Source organism: Fukomys damarensis, unplaced genomic scaffold, assembly GCF_012274545.1.
Source record: "Fukomys damarensis isolate Sample0158 unplaced genomic scaffold, DMR_v1.0_HiC HiC_scaffold_31, whole genome shotgun sequence".
Lineage (NCBI taxonomy): Eukaryota > Metazoa > Chordata > Mammalia > Rodentia > Bathyergidae > Fukomys > Fukomys damarensis.
In genome coordinates, this window is record NW_022900943.1 from 13,236,131 (window position 1) to 13,252,394 (window position 16,264).

The window sequence follows — 16,264 nt, forward strand, 5'->3', positions numbered from 1 at the left end:
TGTAGACATTAGCACACAGGATTCTTCCTCATTCCTTTGAACTGCTGCAGAATATTCATGGTCTGAATATCTCCCTGCTGATGGACATTTGCTTTGTTTCCAGTATGTTGCTATTACGAAAGCACCCCACAAGGATTAGCACTGACTTCACACAGCAGTGCTTGGTAAATGTTTACCAACACGCTCTCTGGGAAACAAAGCAAAACTAAAACCCTGATATCCAGTCTTTCCCAAATTCCACGATGAATTGCTCCCAGGTGACAATGTGAAGCCAGTCAGTGTGGAGTCAGGAAGAGACACACAGTAATACACCATTATATAATATTTCTACCATACAGATAGGACAAATGCAAATAACCTCAAGGGCATCAAAATAGCAAAAGGTAGCAAAAATAAGCAGGAAGTAGTGTGTCTTTATTACCTTTATTTTGTATGTAGTTTATTTAGGTTTGTGTTTATATAATTTTATTTTTTATGGAAATATTTAACAAACAACTCACGGATATTTCTGAAAATTTAACAGTTGGCTCTTACGTGCTGACTGAAGGTAACACACCACTGTGTCTGTATCACATTTTAATACCTAGTTGGGAATTCCTTCTTTCTGTTTAAGTTAGCACTAGCTCATCTGGATATTACAAAATGCTTAAGGATCTATTTTTTTCTTAGGAAAACAAATTCAAATGTTGCAACCCTTGTCGGTGCTCTCTATCAACACTCCAGGATCCTAACTTCCTCTCTACTCTGCTAAGCGAGCAGCCTCATGGTTCAAAGTGGCTGATGGAGCACCAGACATCACGTCCATATGTCAGAAAACAGGAAGGAAGAAAAGGCAAGGTGATTTCATTGCTCGGGTGAGTCTTCTACCTTTTCGATATTTCCTGGAGGCTCCATACAGTACTTCCTGTTGTAATTTCACAGAGAACACATAGCTATCTGGTCATACCTCGCTATAAGGTTGGATGCAAAAGTTTGTTCTACCTTACTAAGAAATGGAAAATGAGTTTTAGGTAAGCAAATAGCAGCTTTACATCTCTGTTTAACTAAACCTTAAACAAGCCCATCCCCTCCAAAAAGCTGTCTCTGACTGTATCCTCTTCTCTAAACTCTTGTAATGCTGGATCTATGATCTAGAAATTGTTTTGCAAATGGTATTACTCAGCTTACTATTCCATGGTTTTGACGTTTCCCATGTATGTCAGGGTTCCGTTTCCTAATTCACTTATCCTTGTTTACAATTATAAAATACTGGGAAAGGGTTATATTTTTACATTTATTATTTTTGAATATAAAATAAAGTTAATAATTACACAATATTGTTAGGAAAGATAAAGGAACGATGCTCTTGAAGGACAAAAATATAAAGTGTGTACTGTATACGCATGACAGATATTTAGGTTGTCTCCAGTTGCTAATGATTACACAGTCCTGGCACACACATTCGTGTACCTCTTTCGGTACTTACCTGAATTTGTCGGGAATATAGCCGTGTGGGGGAGTGCTGGGTGGTGAGCCGCGTGTTCAGCACTTGTTGGAAACTTCAGTTCTCCCAAGTGACTGTACCACACTACGCTCTCAGCAGCGGTGTGGGAGTTCGTTCAACCCGTCTGCATCAGGACTGGATGTTTGGCGGATGTTCTGTGGTACTTCACCTAGAGCCTGCTGAGGACTGAAGCCCTCCATCACTTCGTTGTCAGTAGTACTGGTGGCTGGCAGCTTCCTGCCGAAATCCACGACAGCTGCCCTCAAGCAGATGAGGATTCTGGACCCAAAGTCGTACTCCTTCTTGTGGAGCCGCCGCCTGCGCTGACTGATCTGAGGTGGTGGTGTTGATGGTGTCAGGTGTAATATGATCGTAGTTATCCGTGGTGCAGCAATGCCCGGGAGAGCAGCTTCCCCATCCGAGCTCAAGCACACCTAAGAGACGAACTGGGCTTCTGTTGTAGCCAGATTGTTCCCTCTGTCCAGTTCTGTCCTCCTCACACCCATAGATGTTCTCCTAAGAACATGTCTGGAATACCTCCCATATATAAATTTGATATTATCAGAGGAGAAACTGGTCTAGGATTGTACTATCAGATTTACAAAACATAACTTTGGGCCATTCTGTTGGGTGTGTAATGTATTTCATTGTGGTTTAATGTGTTTCCCCAAGGACTCATGAGCAACTCCTGTGTGTGTGTGTGTGTGTGTGTGTGTGTGTGTGTGTGTGTTACTGAGCTACATCCCTAGCCCCTCCTCCTTTAAAAATATAGTTTATTTTGAAACAAGGTCTCACTGAGTCACTAAGTTGCCCATACTGGGCTCAAACTTTCAGTCCTCCTGCCTCATCTTCCTAGAGGGCTGGAATTAAAGACATGTGCCAGTTATGGGTTTATCTATTTCTTCGTTAGTGCTTATTTGCTTTATGTACTTTAGAGCTATATTGTTAGGTATGTGAAACTTGAGAATAGCTATAATTTTGTGATATATTGACAAAGGTCAATGTTTATGAAATATCAATCTTAGTATTACTTAATATCACACATAAGTTTAGTATCACTTTTAATCACTGTACATGTTTTTATCTAAAAACCTTATTTGTTCAATATTATAGTTATACTAGTTTTATTTATGTATTTAATTTTTTGTGTTTTTGAAACAAGGTCTTGCTATGTAGTTCAGGCTGGTTTGAACTCACTATATAGCCTAGGCTGGCAGAAAAACTTGAAGATCCTCCTGCCTCAGCCTCCTAAGTGCTGGGATTACAGGCATGTGCTGTCACAGCTGGCTAGTCTTACCAGTTTTATTTTCAGTTTTGTTTACATGATATATATGAAATACATCTTTGAAATCTTCTATGCCAATATTTAAAACATGTATTTTAAAAGCAACTAATAGTTGGATTTTTATTTTATTTTCACAATAAAAATATCAGGTTTTTACATTGGAGTATTTAATTAGTTGTGTTTAATATTTGGATTTATTTCAATTTATATGTCAGTCCTTTTATGGTCTCTATTATGTACTTTAGGATTAATATAATATTTTTAATTATACTAATCTGATGTTTGCATACTTTTAAACTATTCCGTTAGTGGTTAAATTGGAGATTACTACATTCATTTTTTATTTATTGGTTGGTGTCTAATATTCTTCAGTACTTATCACATGGTGATAGGAACATATAAACTCCATTTACCTTTGATGTTTATGTTGTCATGCATTTAGATTTTACATAAGTCTAATGGTAATTCTAGCATTTTTTGCATATACGATAGTCTTGCCTTACCTTACTTATACATAATTCCTTTCTACATTCTGTATTTCTGCCTGGGATCACCGTTCTTTTTCCTGGAGAATTCTTTTTAATGTTTCTGTAGTATAGGTCTTGTGGCAATGAATTTCCTTAACCTGGAAATGTCTTTATTTCACTTGTGAAGGATATGTTTGCTCTCTTCTCTGCCCTGCTCTGGCCCAGAAGAGGCATTCAGCAGATCCTCCTATGGAGACACTTGGTGCCCAAGACCTTGTGCTGCTGTGAGAGTGACTGGATTCCTGGTGCTTGACTCTTCTCTGTGCCTACCTATTGATTTTGGCTCACCTGAATTTCAGAAGCATGTTTCTTGCTTTCCTGGCAAATGTGGACAAATTCTCACCTGTGTAACTCTGAGCTTTTGACCACCCCATGTGCCACCCTCATATTTTTTCCAGTTTGGTCTAACTCAGCTGTGAAGAGAGAACCTTCTAAGTTTATCCATAGTTGGGTACTTTCCTCAGAGCTAGTATATTCTCTAGCAGTATCTTTACAGCTGTGTAACTGCTCCTCTACTAGAATTAATAATTCATTACATCAAACTTTCCTTGTTCAAATTTCTGTATGATTTGTCTTTCTTGCTTGGGTCCTGATTGATAGACTGACTTGCATTCCCAGGATAAACTCTGTTGGTCAGGACCCCCTCTTTTATATTGTCAATTTAAATTTGCTAACATTGGCTTAAACTATACATTTATATCATAGGGAATAATGCTCTGTAATTCTATATCTGTTTTTACAATAACAATCTGGTTTTGCATTCAGAGTAGTATCTGTTCAAACGAATTGATGTTTCCTCCTCTATTTTCTGAAAAAAATGTGTGTAAGATTAGTATCATTTCATTAAATATTCATTGTTATTCAACGATGCCATCTGGGCTTTAAATTTCTTTGTGAGAAGTTGTTAAGTATGAATTAAATTTCTTTAATTGGTATTGAGCTACTCAAACTTTCTATTTCCTCTCAGATGAATTTTGGTAATTTAGATACCTAATGGGAAACAGGGGAGGTAGATCTTTCGAAAGTTGGAAGGGGGCCAAGAGGTAAGGAAGGGGGACTGAGGGGAGAGGAAGGGGAAGTGAGGGGAATTTGGATGTGTTTTGTACACTCACCGAGTCCCCATGATGAACGCAATCATTATGTACTACAGGTACATACCAATAAACGTAGAAAATTAAAAATGAGGTCAAGGAATACAGAACAGTTTTTGGTAATTTATATCATTGAGTGAATTTGTCTATTTCACCTATGTTGGCAAGTTTTCTGACATACATTTCTTGATAAAATAGCCTTATATTCTTTTGTTAACAGAATATTCTTGAAACTTTATGTAGAAAGGTGCAGCAGGTACAGTTACATAGTTTGAACAGAGCACCTTGACACACTGGTTAGGAACATGGTACAGCAACAACCAGTTACATTTCTCGAGCAGAACATTTTATGGCAGAAACATGTAGGGAGCCCCAAAGGCAAAGGCCTGCCTTATTGGGCATTATTTCCTTATCACAAGTTCATCACAGAGCTCTTATGATCCATGTTTCTGTTCATTCATACCCAAATGTCAGGGCTAGGTACACAACCTTGTTTCTAGAATTATACAAAATTCAAATCTCAATACACCACAAGTCTGATTTAAAACATAAATAGAAAAAATATAAATAAATAGTGGGCCCTGTGGGATGGGCTTCTATAGATTCAGTGGGCCTCAGGTATTGAGGAAGGAAATTATCATCTAGGCTGAATGTGTAGGCAGTTTTTTTATTACTCCCTCAACAATTAAACTACTTAATAGCATTTATTTATTTAGTTAGTTATTCTTGGCTGTTGTCGAGACAGTGTCTTAGTTGGTAGTTCAGCCTGGCTTTGAACACCCTAAGTAGTTCAGGCTGGCCTTAAGCTTGTGGTCATCCTCTTGCCTTGCCTCAGCCTCTCACACCCTGGGATTAGAGTGTGTGACTTAAAGGTTTAAGAGAGGTTGTGCATGGTATTTATTTATGAATGAATGAATGAGTAGAATGAGAGAGATGAGTTCTCACTATGTAGTCCAGGCTGGCCTTGAACTCGCAGGGGCCTTGTTTTCCCAATGTCTTTTAGTCTTAGTTTTTTGAGCGGGTGGGTACCAGTGGTCGAATTCGGGACCTTGGGCTTGCAAGGCAGGCGCAGTGCCACTGAGCTAAATCCCTGGCCCCTCTTAATGTCTTTTAGATCTGCAATGATATCTTATTTTTACTTCTACTATGGCTAACTTGTGTCTTGTCCTTTTCTTTTAATCAGTCTGGCCAGGAGTTTGTGGATTTCGCCCCTTCTCTGTCCCCCTGCAGCACTTTTGGGTTCATCAATTTCCTGTATTGTTTCTTTGTTTAGTTGGCCACATTTTTGAAGATCCCTCATCTCTGTTATACTCTCAAGTACAGATTTTATCACAACTTTGAATAGATCAGATGCCTTCAAATAGATGTTATCATTGTATTTTCTAGTTATTCCTTTTTGTTTTTGTTTTTTTGAGACAGGGTCTCACTATGTAGTCCAGGGTGGCCTCAATCTTGCTGGGGTCTTCCTGCCTCAGCTTCCCAAGTGCTGAGCTTATAGGTGCACACATTTTTAGTTTTTTAGTTGTTCTCAATTAAAGGAGTACTAACTTGCCACATGTTGTTTTGTTAGAGCCAGGGCGGATATCCGAGAGGAATAGTTTTGAATGGCTGCTATATTAAGATTTCTTAATTGAAAACCTTTTTCTGTAGCTTAATCTTGCTATTAATGACCTTGGGAAAGTCAAACAATTTGAATAGACTTTAGGTTCCTTTTTTTATAAAGTGGGAATAATAATATCATACATCACAACATTTCTGTAAGAATTATACAATTCAAAGTGAAACTATGAATTATAACAAATTTTGTAATTATACTATGCCTCATATTTAATTTCTACAACATGTGAATGCCTTGGGGAAAGAGACCATCTTGTTTATCTTTCCACCACACCTAACGCAGTTCTTGGAATGTATTTTGGTGTTTAATAAACATTTGTTGATCACAATCAAAGCTTCATATATTATTGGTCATAATTTGCACATACTGGCTGCAGAGTAAAGGTAAACTGTATGCTCAAGTTATTGACCAATATCTTAATTAATATCGAGTTTTTACCATTAGACTAAAAATGTACATATTATATACAAATTTCCTTCATTCTTACAGGATTATGCTCTTTTTAGTCACAAATAGAAAATTGTGTCAACTGCTAGAGGTATCATAATGCCCAATTTTAAAACATAGTATACACAGCTATAGTAACAAAAGTAGCATGGTACTGGTATAAAAACAGACATGTAGACCAGTGGAGTAGAATAAAGGGCACAGAAACAAACCTATGCAACTATAGCTACCTGATTCCTGACAAAGGGGTCATAACCATATATTGTAGAAAACATAGCCTCTTTAATACATGGGACTGAGAAAACCAGATGACTGAAAGTAGATACCTATCTTTTATCCTATACAAAAATCACTTCCAAATGGATCAGAGACCTAATACAAGATCTGAAACTTTACACCTGCTACAAGAAAACATAGAGAAAACACTTGAAGTTATAGACACAGGCAAAGGCTTCCTGAGTAGGACTCTAACAGCACAGAAAACCAAGCAGGAATGGACAAATAAGATCAGATCAAGTTGGAAAGCAAAGAAAACAAGTGACAGTCTACTGAATGGAAGAAAATTTCTTTGCCAGTTTCTTTTGTGACAGAGAATTAATATTCAGAATATATATAAGGAACTTGAAACCTTAGCATCACCACTGCTAAAAACCCCAATTAATGAATAGGCAAATGAACAGATACCTTGTGTGGTGGTTCATATGATCAAGTTGAATGGGAATGCCCAGCTGAATTGAGTCAGTGTGGTTCTGGGTATGGAAGATGTACTTAAGATTGTTGTAGGAGTGATATAAAAGGAGAATAGGAGGTGAAGATTTCATGCTTATATTCCTTGGAAGAGCTTCATTGAGGCTGATTTTCCTTGGAGGGGCTTTGGCTGTTCTCTTTGGAGGAGCTCTGGTCTTCACCTTGAATGTCAGCTTCCAGCACTGGCTATTTGACCTCCCCACTGGACTCTACCCACCAGCACAGGCCATTGGGCTTTCTGGAACATATAATTCAGTCTTCCATCCCAGATTCATTGGACTCATACATGACATTTCCCTAGGCTCCAGGCTCTCAGCTGGACTCTCCAGATCTCTATCATGTGGGCAGATCTCTTGCACTCTTCTACATTTGACTCTTTGGGTGGATATTGTCAGCTAATCTTATGAATTTCTGTGTCCTGCGTTAAATCTGTTTTACTTACAAAACACTGACTACAACATTTCTCAAGAGAAGAGACACAGAGTCAATGATAAATAAAAAAGTTCTACTTCTTTAGCCATCAGGTAAATGTGAATCAAAACTATATCAAGATTCCATCTCACCCCATTCAGAATGGCTCTCATCAAGAATGCAAAAAATAATAAATTCTGGTAAGGATGTGGGGGAAAGCAACGTTTTTATACTGTTGGTGGGAATGTAAGTTAGTACAGCCACTAGGGAAATCAGTTATGGAGGTCTTTCAAAAAAACTAACAATCGAGTTAACATTTGATCTAGTTATTCCCCTCCTTGGTGTATTCTCCAGAGATATAAAACCAGCATACTATAGAGATGCATGCATACCTGTGTTTATTGTGCTCAACCCACAAAAGCTAAGGTATGGAATCAACCTAACTACCCATCAACAGATAAAAGAATAAAAAAGTTGTGTACATATGCAGTGGAAATATTATACTACCACAAAGAAAATTAAAATCATGTTATTTTCAAGAAAATGAACGAAACTAGAGATCATACTATAAAGGAAATTAAGCCAGACTCAGAAAGATAAATATTACGTTTTCTCTCATATGTGGAATCTAAAGCAAAAAAATCCCAAACAGAGAGATGACATAAAAGTAGAAGGTGGCTATTAGAAGAGAAAGGAGCTGGATATAACTGAAGTATGTTACCTGCAAGCGTGAATCTGCAAAAATAGCTAATATACATTTATGGACTAATATAACTACACTAATATAACTAATACACAGAAATTAAAAAGTAAAAAGGAGTCATTAAAAATAAAATGTAATAAAAATCTGATTTATTTATTTTTTGAGACAAGGTCTTACTCATAGTTCAAGCAGTCCTCAAACACTAAATAGCCCAAGCTGCCTCTGGACTGGCTGTGATCTTCCTGCCTTAGCCTTACAAGCACTGGGATCACAGGCATGCACCGACATGCCTGGTGAAAATCTGTAAGTCATGGGAAATCCCTGGCTTCTGTTTCCTCGGAGAAAGCTAGGAGGAAATGCCCTGATTTTGACCACGCTGTAGGTTGGATGTTATACAGATGGAAGTAGATGCCTGAGAGATGTGACACTGATGCCTGTCAACTCTAACCCTGATCACAGGAGCTCGTGGATCTGCCTGTTCTGGGGAATTAATTATACGAGCCGTAGGTGACAGGCTTAGGTCTTAACATCGCCCCATCTCTGAGTTTTTCTCACCACATGCATGCATATATCCACATCACATTTAAATCGAAGTTCACTCAATCTACTTCAGTGTTTTCCTGGCTTCAGTATTTGGCAGACAACCTCCCTAAGGTTTTCCATATATATATATGTACTATTGATGTCACTGTATTTACCTAAGATTTTCTTTAAACTCATTTCCTTTTTCTTAAAGGAATGAATTTAAAAGAAACAATATCACTGTCACAAATTAAAAATCAGTACCACTTTTCAGGATCACAGTGAAAAATAAAACCATTTTATTTAATGCTAAAGAGGCCACTACCTATTAAAGACTGAGTCAAAAGCCTACTCTCTTTATTAAAATAAGCAGTAGTTAGAGAAGTTTTAATAACTATATAAGCTGAATTGTTGTATATAATAAACTAAAATAACTCAACAGATAATTTCAGATGGGTGATTTATTTGTTGTATAATTTAATTTTATTTAAAGATCTGGCAGTACACCACCTGAAGGTATCTCGTGTGCCACACTTTGGGATACACTGGCTTGGGTCATCCCCGAAGTTCTACTGGGCTCTAAATGTCTTCTCTTCCAAGCATCTTACATTTCCTTCCTCAGTTCTCACTCATGCAAGTGTCCTCAAATTGTACCTTTTGTACAAATGACTCCTTGTTACCAGTGACCACCTCCTCTCTCTGCTGACTGTCATTATGAAAAAAATGCGGGAATTTTGTGTAAGAAATAGCAACAGGGAAAACTGAAAATCAGGAAGTGGCTGGGAGACAGTGACTCAGGCAGAAGTCATCCTGCCTTCTCAACCTAGAATATGTTCATCTATTTTCCCAAACATTTTATTTTCATTTCCTTTTACTTTCCATTGAGGTTTGCTCATATAAAAATAAGCATGTTCTTCTAAAAAGGCCCAAGTGAGGGCAACTTTAGGACTCTTGAGAGAAAGAATTCATAATGATCTGTCCCTTTAGAGAAACACACCAGGACGAGGCAGCTATAGAAAGAGTACCAAGACAAACTGGCAAAATTGAAATACAACCTGTAGATGACTGAAGGAATTGTACAAATATTACTGATCTAATTTTGGTAATTTATTTGTGGTTATGTAAGAGAATGCCTTGTTTTTAAGAAGTACATAGTGACATATTTAGAGTTTAGAGTATTTTGATGACATCTTGTTATCAAATGGTTTAAAAAACAAATAGGTAGATGACAGTTAATAGGTGATATCCAACTAGAGAGGTAGCACAGAAAGAGACGAAGACAGTGAAAGAAAAGTGGTAAAATGTTAGCATGTGGGAAATGTGGGTGGAGGGCATGTGAGAATTTTTATTCTTTTCCTGTAATTTTAAAAGTATCTATTTCAAAATAAAAATTTGCTCACACTGCGCTGTAAAGAAAGAAGGAATTAGCAAGAACTGTTTTTGCAACCTTGTGTTACTTGACCCAGGTTTCCTAGAAAGTCTTGACCAGCTGGAAAAGGAAGGGTGGGTGCTGTGCTTTGAATTGCTCCCCAAAGTCCTTGTGTTGGACACTTAATTTTTAGTGCTGTGGTACTGCTGGGAGGTGGAACTTTTAAGAGGTAACTAGGTCACGAGGGTTCTGATTTCATGAAGAGGTTAAAGCTGTTATCACAGGAGTAGGTTGATTATTGTGGGAGCCTAAGAAAAGATGAGTCATGGCTGGTGGCACACACCGGTAATCCCAGCGCTCTGGAGGCTGATGGAGGATTGCCATGGGTTGGAGGCCAGCCCGGGAGGCACGGTGAGTTCAAGACGAACCTACACTGTATAGCAAGATTCTGTCACAAAAACAAACAAACCGAGTTTAGTCTTCTCCTCCTCCCCTTTCTCTTTGTTCTCTCTCTCGGTTTCTCCTTCACCTTCTTGCTTTGTACCATGTGATGACACAGTAGCAAATGTTCTTGCCAAATGCCAACACTTTGATATTGGGCTTACCAGCTTTTAAAACTGTGATAATTATGATTATTTTCCTTGTAAATTATTTGGACTGTTGCATTATGGTATAGCAATACAAAACGGGCCAAGACAGTGGAACACCTTGACTTAGAGTCCCAACAAGGCTGTATGCATTGGGACACAAATAGTTCCCAGAAGGAAAAGTAGGGTATTGTACCAAAAAAAAAAATGTGGGATTCTGGATGGGCACAACTCCATACCAATCTAAATTAGCACGGCACTGGAAGATTATGAATGTCTGGCAGCCCAGAATCCCTAATTTTATCTTATTTAAATTCTTGTGGGAGATTGGAACCATTTCAGGGTTCATATTTTTTGCTTAGTATTGGTACCTGAACTTTTATCCTAAGGATAACTACCCATATCCCTCGACAGAATCCAGCCAAAAACTAGCCAAAAAAATTAGAAATTAAAAGAAAAAAGTCAGTTCATTGAAAGAGGACTTTTACCATGGCATGGTGGTGCACACCTATAATCCTAGCACTCAGAGGACTGAGGCAGGAGGATTGCCAGTGAGTTCAAGGCCAGCCTGAATTTTACATAGAGAGACCTTGTCTCAAAGAACAAACACCCTGAAAGTTTTGAGAATCCATGTTGAATCAGTAAAGAACTAAATGATTGCAGAAGTGCCTAGTTTATCCAACTATTTTCTAAATGAGTGGATAAAAGTTGCAACATGGTAAATGACCTGGGACTACCAGAGCTGGGGCACTATTCTGTATGTCAAGATTGTTAATTTCAAGAAGTGAAACAAAGTTTATTCTGACTTAAGAAAATAAGAGTAGGAGCAAGGTGAGGGAAAAGAGCAAGAAGTAGAGGAGGAGACAGAGAAACTTGTTATTTAATGATTCATTAAACTGAAATATTCAAGTATGGGTTAGGGTTTCAGGCCTAGCTTGATCTGGATGCTCAAAGACTAGTGATTGTACATTTCTCACGCGTGAGTTTTTCTACATTGTCTTTATTTTCATGGGATTTCTTCCTAACTAGGTCTAGATAACATTTTGTTAGTTTATCAACCTCAGCTGAAAAAGTACTTCAAAGATAATTCTAGTTTCAATCTCAGGCCTGACTCTCATTGGCTTTGATCAGCTGGTTTCAGAACCTTGTACAGAGTTACAGCCCTTCCCTGCAGCAGTGAGTGGTGAGAGGGGCAAGCAGTGGGGAGGAGATCAGCCCTACTTGAATTATATGGGCTGATGGTGGTAGAGGATTGACCAAAGGAAAGTTGGTGCTGTTAAATAGACAAAGGTAAGGGAATGTCAGACAGACAAAAGCACAGATGAACTTTGTGCTGTGTTTCCTAATTCCCAAACCAAGATTTCTGCCACAGCTTCTGGACATCCTAGTATGAGTGGCCACTTGAGTCCGTGCATTCAGAATCTTACTGTTTAACCAAGATAAACGCTAAAGTCTTTGAAGTAGTTATTATCATTTTATTCTTAATTGGTAGAACCATGGACAGCACCCAAGCCTGCAAGGTAAATACTTAGCATCTAAAGCAGGAAGAAATCTTTGCAATAATTTGTTAAACTTGTTAAGTTTACAAATGAGAAAAATAAAGTATAAATAAAGTCATGTATGGCTTTCCCAAGGTTGTAGAGAGCTAAAAGTCTAATTCAAGTCTTCAAAACCAATCCAAGTTCTTTTGTTCTGTATTTTGCTATTTCCTAACACGTAAGATGCAATGCCAGAGAAGATGAAGGGTAAGTTTAGGGAACAGTAGGGGACATGAGTTATTTCTCCTTTTCAGGCATGCATTTCCTCTTATGCTAGGGAATGCATTTCTACTTTTCTTTTCAGTAACTGTGTTTTTCTTATTTCATGGAATATATTTTGCCTCCTCTGGTCAGGGTATCCCCTGATGTGTGCTAGGCTGAGCCAATAGGTTCTGTCTCCCCTAATATCAAAATGTGTACCATTACTCAAGAATGGACACATGGCTGAAAGTGATACATTCCATTACTGAAAACCTGTAATATATCTCACAAATTTGAAGAAATTTTCATTTCATATATTCTAGTATGTGTATGTGTGACTCTGCCTGTCCATCCACATATATCTATGTACCCACAAAATGCCTTTTTAAATTATATATTTTCCTTGATTTTTGTTATAACTGTTTCTTATTCTTACACTATTCATCTTCCCAAAGCTATCAAAAATTAAGAAGGGCTTAGTGTTTTTCCACTTGGCTAGATAATTTATCTACACACTTGTCTAGAGTTCTGGGCAGAAAACACAAAGAAGAATCTGGATTCAAGAAAATAATCAATTTTTTTTCTAAACTAGAAATATAAAAGTCTACTCATAGTGGGCCTTAAACTCGGCCTTTGTGTCATGTTCCACTGTTATTAGTCTTTCACATGGATGAGCCTATAAATTTCTGAGTTTGGATTGATTTATATTTAATTCACAGGTAATATGATATTACCTTCCATTTTATGGCCTTAAGTTATTCTGACTTCATTTAAAATGTATCACTACATTCTTTGTAGACAACTAAATGCCATTATCTACAATTTATCAATGGAGAGAGTATTAATAGAATACATGTGGCTATGACCTGAGAAACTAGGACAAGAGTGAAAGGAAAAGGAAGAAGGAAAAAAATTAGGCATCATGTACGGTAAAGAGTTTGTATTGAAGGTCAAATAGACTAAAGTATCCTGGCTTCTGGTTCTAGAGCTGCTACTAGCCAAGTTACCTTGAGTGGATCATATGATTTATCCAGGCAAGCCTGGTGTGGTGGTGCATGCCTATAATCCCAGCACTTGGGAGGTTGAGACAGGAAGATCCCAGTGAGTTTGAGGCCAGCTTAGGCTACATAGTGAGTTCAAGGCCAGCTTAATCCATGTAGTGAGACCCTGTCTAAAAAAAAAGTAGCCTCTAACATTCCTTTCAGTCCCAACTTCATACAGAGTTTCTTCAGTACTTATGCAAATAATTTTTCAAAAACTCTATTGTTAATATCTTCATGAAGTAATCATTAGTGGGAACTCAAAGATAATGTGTTTGTTTCTCCTTTCTAGATCCTGAAAATACTATACATTTATATGGAAACTGATTGCACATCTTTGGGAGGAGGAGAGTAAATATTTAAACAGCAGAACACTATTCATTCTTGACACTCTCTGGGACCTTGTTTTGTGTGGAATTGGGCACTTGCATGTTTAGGCCTTGTGATCATATAAGGGCTTTGAATAGCAGAAACTCTAGTATGATGCTAGACTAAAATTCCAAGACGTGAGTTCTGGCTCTTACTATAGCTTCTCTGGATATGATTTTGGTGAATTTGTTAAATCCTTGTTAAATATAGCAATACATCCTTGGTCCAACTTCAAGGTTCCTTAAACAAAATGTCCATAGACTCCATGGAAGTCACCAAGCTGTAGGAGAGCAGGAATTTACCTGAGCAAAAGGAACAATAGATGCTCAAGCTCAGCCAGGATGTCCCTTCTACCCGGTCTCCACTCCTCCTGATGTGCCCGCTTTGTTTTCACTTATTACAGACTGGTTTTCTCTATGGAATAGACAACATGGCCTCCCACAGTTCTAGGTGGTCATATTAATTTATTCACTCAATCTGCTGTTGTTTTTGAGCTATCTGGATGGCAGGTAATGTTCTTCTAAACACTGGAACATAGTGACAAGGAAAAGTATGTTCTCAGGGAGCTCATGTTCTAGTGGAATGGACCCAGCCACACAATAAACAAATACACAAATGGCTTCCCAGGTGGTGGTAACTGCTATGGAGAAAAGTAACCTGCCTAAGGGGTTAGGGAGTGCGGGGTGGTGGTGGTGATGGTAGAGGTTGTCTGTGTTATTTTATAAAAGCCATTGAAGGGATATTTAGTGATATTTGGACAAGTGTAAAAGTTTGGAAGGAAGTAATTCGTATACTTGGTGGAAGGACAAACACAAAGATGCTAACGTGGGAACACGTGTGACATATTTAAAGACAGTCAAAGGAACTGTTGTGCTAGAGAGGCAATAGAGGAAAGGCGAAGTAGTAGGAGAGAACAGAAATGTAGCAATATTCCAACCATGTAGACCCAGGATAATTGGTAGGATCTAGACTTTTCTTTCAGGTGACAGATCATTGGAAAATATTGAACTGAAAAAATAACAGGATCTGACTTGTATTTTAGTAGAAACACTCTGGCTACTAAGCGCAGGAAGGCAAGAGTGAAGGCAGGGAGACTAATGATAATGCTATTTGAATAATTATTATAAGAGAGAATGGGGTGTGGACCATGTGGTAAAGCTGGAGTAAAGCAGCCACAATACCAAATACATTTTCAAAGTCACCATCATTACATGGTAAAGTATTCCATACGGTGGCATATGAGGAAAACAGAATCAAACATAGCCCAAGATAAGTAAAGGATGTAAGAGATCCAGAGGCTGAGGTCTGGAACACTCCGAACTTCAGAGATTAGGGGTCTGGGAACAAATCTCCAAAGGTGCCTGAAAAGGAATAGCCAGCAAGATGAAAGAGAGCCAAGTGAGAGTGGTGTTCCAGAAGCCACCCAGAGGAAAGTGATCAACTGTGTCAAATGCTGCTGAATAATGGAGAGAATGAAACTTGAAAACTGACCATGGTATGTGGCCATAGAGGGACATAGGTGACCTTGACAGTCATTTTTGTGGAATGCGGAGACCAGTACTCTAAAAGCTTGTGCACTGAAGATGTACTTAATTCTCAGTTCCAGTTTTAAAAATTCCAAAGAAAGACTGTAATTAACTTGTTTCTGTCCAGGTACCCATCTTTAGACCAAGCAACTGTGGGCCCAGGGGAGGGCGATTTAGTGCTCAGCAGTAGCCCTGTCAACAGCAGGGGACCTCAGGATGTCTAAAAACATGGGCATCACTGAGACACATAGGTAGACAGAGAAGAAGGCAGTTCTTAGGAGGAAGATGAGACCATCACTGGATCTCCCCTTCACTGGGTCTGTCGGTTGTTTCAGTTACTAAAAGGGGTTGAAAGTCCCAGGTTCACTGAAGGGTGTCACAGTCAGATCAGATGAGAGAATGTGGTCGGTGAACTCTTTACATCCTGTAATCTCAATACAAGCCTAGTAGGTACCACAGCAAACATACAGGGTTACGCTTGTGTTTCTGAGATGGAGATCTGTACCTACGTGGCACCTTACAGCCTCACTCTGGCTGTTTTGTGCCCTGTGAAGAAGCTGTAGTCATTTATACAAAAAACAAGCACATCTGGGAATTCTGGCTAGTGTCAAAATACATTTTTTCTCCCAACATTTCCTTTTTATAAGCTCTAGAAAAAGCTACTGTTAATAACTCATCAAACAGAGTTAAAAAAAAGTACCTTAAGAGAAGCTAAAAGGGAATAGCAATATGTAGCTGAAAACAAAAATATGAAATCATTGCCAAGAAGAGAAAGAGGCAAGTAAAAAGTTTCCTTTGCT

General features: G+C 38.3%; 1 protein-coding gene across 1 annotated transcript in view; it reads left to right on the forward strand.

Moving 5' to 3' along the window:
* The first annotated feature begins 669 nt into the window (after nt 1–669).
* Nucleotides 670–16,264, forward strand: part of Glis3 (GLIS family zinc finger 3) — a 603,766-nt gene continuing 588,171 nt past the window's right edge. Inside the window, exon 1 of the mRNA XM_033757696.1 lies at nt 670–854. The gene's annotated coding sequence lies outside the window, so the exon portion shown is untranslated. The remainder of the gene's footprint in view (nt 855–16,264) is intronic.